Genomic DNA, 5,392 nt, shown 5'->3' with positions numbered 1-5,392 from the left:
CTAATGACGTAATCCGGATCATGCCAAGCCTTAAACCCTAATTATATGTTACCTTAATTCCTAATCTAAATTCACCGTTTTAACATGAATTAATTATTATCAAACTGTGGAAGCGAACGCGGAGGGTTTGATAATGGTTAATTCATCATCACAGATATCAATTCATAAAGCGAACGCGGAGCTTTGATATCCGAACAAGTGAATTTAGACAAGGTTTGCGAAACATGAGAATAATCTAGCAAACCTTGGGACACATAAAGTTTCGATCTTCAAGGGTCCCAAAGGCAATCACCCATGAGAATAGGTGTGGTTGTTGGAGGGATACACTCACTGACTTCGAGAGAAGCTGTGATATGCTAAAGATAAACTTGTCCTTAGAAATTAAGATTAACGCATAATTATAAGTTTAAGGCTTGCTTGTGAAAAGATTCGTTGTTATGATGAACCAATAATCCCAAGGCTCTTTTATTATTATTATTGTTATTTACCTTCAGCAATTAAACCTCCCTTTTTATAATCTTTCTTCTTTTCTAATCATTCTCTAAAAAGTTAATCGAATTCATAACTCCCTAGCGGAACGATACTCTTTTACTACTATTACTTCGATAGACCGTGCACTTGCGGTTTGGCCTATCAAGTTTTTGGCGCCGTTGCCGGGGAGTTATTGCAATTTGGTTAACTTTTTTTTAACGATTAGACTAAAAAAAAAAAAATCTTTTGCTTTATTTTATTTTATTTTATATATTTCTTTCAAAAAAAAAATCTTTTGCTTTATTTTATTCTATTTTATTTTATATTTTTTCTTTTTTATAGTTCTATCCAAAAAAAAAGAAAAATATATTTTTCTATTTCTTCTTTTTCCTTTAACTTCTTGGGAAGATAATAACGATATGACTAAGGAACGCTCTCTCAAAGAGTATGCAATCCCATCTTCAAATGAGTCATATGATGCTATTGTGTACCCAACGGTTGAGGATAATTTTGAAATAGAACCTGCACTTGTTCACCTAGTGCAGCAAAATCAATTTTTCGGATCACCCACTGAGGATCCGAATTTTCATATTTCAACCTTTTTAAGACTCAGTGGAACCTTGAATGCAAACCAAGAGGCCGTAAGGCTGCACCTCTTTCCTTTCTCCTTAGGGGGTAGAGCTAGTGCTTGGTTTCATTCATTGGAAATTGGTTCTATCTTTTCATGGCAACAAATGAAGCAAGTTTTTCTTGCACGATTCATTCCCTATTCTAAAACAATTCAATTAAGGAATCAAATCACACAATTCACTCAAAAAGATGGAGAATCTCTTTACGATGTGTGGGAGCGTTTCAAAGAAATGCTTAGACTTTGTCCCCATCATGGTTTAAAGAATTGGCTTATTATTCACACTTTTTATAATGGTCTTTTGTATCCCACAAAAATTCATGTTGATGCAGCTGCAGGTGGAGCTCTGATGAACAAAACATACACAGAAGCATATGCTTTGATCGAGGACATGGCACAAAACCACTTTCAGTGGACCTACGGAAGGGACACCACTAATGTTGCTCCTTCACCCTCTCAGAGAGAGGTAGGTATGTATGAAAATTCTTCCCTTAATCATCTAGCTGCTAAGGTTGACACACTCACACAAAAATTTGATAAAATAAATAATAGTGCTGTCACACCTGCCCCTGTATCACCTCTTTGTGAAGTTTGTGGTGTATTTGGCCATATTGGCATTGATTGCCAACTAGGTAGTGTTGTTAGAAGTCCTGAGCAAGTAAACTATGCTCAATATAATCAACGGTTTAAAAACAATCAAATTTTTTTTCAAACCCCTCAAAATCTTTTTGGACAACAAACAACACCACCCGGTTATGCAAACAACCAAGGAGTTCCTCAAAAATCCAGCTTGGAAATTTTACTAGAAAAATGTGTTATTGATCAATCGAAGCAGCTCCAAGAGCTTAAAAATCAAACTGAATTTTTGAAGGACTCTCTTGCCAAACATACATCGAACGTAGACTCCATAGTTACTCACAGTAAGGTGATAGAGACTCTGACTTCTCAAGTACCCCAACAGGTGGCTACTCCCTCTCAAACCTCCGAAGTCCTTCTAGGCCAAACCAAAACCAACCCCAAAGACCATATAAGTGCCATTATTTTTAGGGATGGTAACCAATTAAAGGACCCCGTTGTGAAAATTCAGAACAATGAAGGAGACATAGGAAGTGATAAGCCTCAAAGTGAGAAAGCTATAAGAGAGAATGACAAGCCATTTGTTTCACCATCTCATGAGCCTAAAATTCCCTTAACACAAGAGTTTGCTAAATCCAAGTTAGATGAGCAGTTTAGAAATTTTATTGAAATACTTCCAAACAAATTGCCACCTAAACTTAAGGATCCAGAGAGATTTTCCATACCTTGTGTCATAGGATATAAAACATTTGAGAAAGCCATGTGTGATTTGGGAGAGAATGTTAGTTTGTTGCCATTATCCCTTAGTGAGAGATTGGGTATAGGATAGTTAAAACCACTTTCTAACCGTCAAGCTAGTGACTCTAAACAAGTGCTTCGTGGGAGGCAACCCACGCATTTAATTGCTTTTGTTTTGTTTGTTTTTGGTTGTTTTAAGTGTTTTGTAGGTAATTGTCCAAGTATGATTCAAGAAAAGTGAAAAATTTTGAAGCCCCCAGGACCAGAAGGTTGGCACGGCCCGTGCTAAGGCTGGCACGGCCGTGCCAGGTTTTTAAGGCAAATTTGGAGCATGAAGTCAGTAAGTTGGCACGGCCCGTGCCAAGGGTGGCACGGCTGTGCCCGACCTCTACACACCATATAACATAAAAAAATTTCTTCCTTCTTCCTCATTCATAAACCACAACCCTCTTTCATCTTTCAAACTTCTCTCTAAACCTCCATAACCTTCAAACCTTCATATCTCCCTCAAAACTTCACCAATTCACTCATTTCTTTCACCAATCAATCACAAACTTCATTCCAAACACAAACCACCCATCAAAAACATCTTTCATCCACTCAAACCCATAATTCACCAAACCCTTATCACCATAAACCCTAACCCAAAAACCACAAAATCTTAACCAATCTCCACATCTAAACCCATAAACCTCACTAGAACATCAACCCCAACCCTCAACCACCCTTTTCTACAAAATTCTTCACAAACCCTAACCTTCACCAAAATTCCATAATCAACCCAAGGTCAAAGGTCTAATGGCTTCAAGAAGAAGTGGCAAGGAACCGACAACATCTTCCGGAGGACCTCCATCAAAGAAAAGGGCACCGGCAAAGAATCATGGCATCACCTTCAAGGATAACAACCAAAAAGAAAGGTATAAAGTCCTTATCACTAAACCTTTGCATCCTTGTAGGTACCCTCATTCTCATACTATGAATACCTTAGGGATTAGAGACAATGCTTTTGAATTGCTGAATAGATTAGGATGGGGTGAGATGCTTAGTCCTATGAGGGGGTATGAAAATTTTACTTATGAGTTTTTAAGTTCTATCCAATTCAAGAAAGATAAGTTGAATTTAAATGACCCCGATCATAGAGTCTCCTTCCGGCTTTTGAATATTGATTACGAGATGTCCCTTGAAAGCTTTTGCACTGAAATGGGCTTCGCAAATGCGGGGTTCATCCATGACTCTTGGAATCAAGCTTTAAAGCCGGAAGACTATAACCCTGCTAGCTTTTGGACACGCATAACTGGTCTAGATCAATACGTTTCACGTTCAAACAAGGCTAGTAACATCCACAACCCAGTTCTTAGGTACCTTCAAAGGGTAATGGCTTGTACCATTTGGGGTAGGAAGGAAGTAGGAACATGTAGGACGGATGAAATCTTTATGCTTTGGGCTATGCTTCATAATTACCCCGTGAATACTTGTTTTTACATGCTTGACTACCTTGCCTCAATAGGAACTAAGCCTAATCTTGTAGCCGACATAGTAGTGGGGGGTGTTATCACATTCATTGCTAGTAAGTTTGGAGTGAGCGAGGAGGAAGGGATACATGAAATTCAGGGCAACAATAGGCTTAACATAGAGACTCTAATCTTTATGAAATTCATTACACATCATCCACCCATGCAATATGCCCTTAAACTCAATGTGCCTATTCTGTTTTTGCTTCCTAACCCATCTCAGACTAACACCGAAGTGGAGGAAAATTGGTTGTATGTTGATAATGAACAGGTACATGAGCAACATGATGAAGGAGAAGGTGCTAACTTGCACCATGAGGAGGAGCACCATGACCATAATGCCGGAGAACTCAATAATGATGAAAGATGGGCATGGATGCGAACCGAGGTCGAAAGGATAAGCACCGAGCAACAAAGGCAAGGTGTCAAACTTTTGGGGCTGAGAAATGATGTCCAAAGGGGCAACCGCTTGTCGGAAGAAAACAATGCAATGCTCCGAAGGATGATGCACCAATTCAATCTCCAAGGTCCTCCTTATGGACCTCAATGAGAACATGTGAGCTTTCCTCTTCCTCTCTTCCCTTCTTCTTCTTCTTCTCTCCCTAATTCTTCTTCTTCACTCCTTCTTCTTCTTCTACTTCTTCTTCCTTTCTTTTAACTTCTTTTTCCTTTTGAATCATTGAGGACAATGCTTCCCCTAAGTGTGGGGGGGGGGGGGGGGGGGGCCCTAATAAAGTGTCTAGAGTCGTAGTGTCCCAAACTCCCTTGAACTTTATTCTTTTTGTTTTGTTTTTATAGCAAGAGCCATGCCTAGTAGCTTGTTTTTAATGTAGAAAATGGCATGAAAATTTTTGTTTTGTCTCTCCTTTAGGTTGCTTCTTGTACATAAAAGTAGTTTCTTGTGTTTCTTATGTTCATGCTATACCCACATCTTGTTTTATTGTGAAAAATCTCCAATGAGAAAAGCACCCGGTTGCAATCCTTGAGCAAATGTATGAATAGGTATTTTAAGGAACACGTTCTAGCTTTAGTGTTAACTTAGACCCTTTAAAGTCTTCAGAGTAAAAGTAGTATAAGTTTGTGTGGGAAATTAATCTATGTTCTTAATTGTTATATTCTTGAATTGTTAAAAGTTAAATGGGGCGGGAGAATGGCACCAACATGTGGGGGAAAGGACAATCCCTAACTTCCTAATTGTGGTGGTGACTCCCTAATTTGAACTTAAAGTTAAACAAATTCATCAATGCTAGGGGGAAAGGACAATTACATCCAAAAAGACTTCCTACGCGGAGATGAAACAAATAAAATTTTGCAGCACTGCTTTGGGTGATTTTGAATCTAGGGGGAAAGGACAATTACATCTGAGAAGACTTCCTACGAGGATAGATAGCCCCTAAGCATCTGCAGCCCCTTGTGCTTAATTGTTAATCTAATCTAATTTTAACTTGAATTCCCATCACTCTTATAT

At 38.6% G+C, this 5,392-nt stretch overlaps 1 non-coding gene across 1 annotated transcript; it reads right to left on the bottom strand.

Annotated features, from left to right (window-relative positions):
• Positions 1 to 1,253: 1,253 nt before the first annotated feature.
• On the bottom strand, positions 1,254 to 1,360 carry LOC146954878 (small nucleolar RNA R71). Its single transcript, XR_015025195.1, has one exon. It is a non-coding gene; the product is annotated as a small nucleolar RNA R71 (small nucleolar RNA).
• Positions 1,361 to 5,392: the final 4,032 nt, after the last annotated feature.

This window comes from Medicago sativa, chromosome 1, assembly GCF_051527215.1.
Source record: "Medicago sativa cultivar Bolivia chromosome 1, Bolivia_mono, whole genome shotgun sequence".
Taxonomy (NCBI): domain Eukaryota; kingdom Viridiplantae; phylum Streptophyta; class Magnoliopsida; order Fabales; family Fabaceae; genus Medicago; species Medicago sativa.
This window is presented reverse-complemented; position numbering and strand designations above follow the sequence as displayed.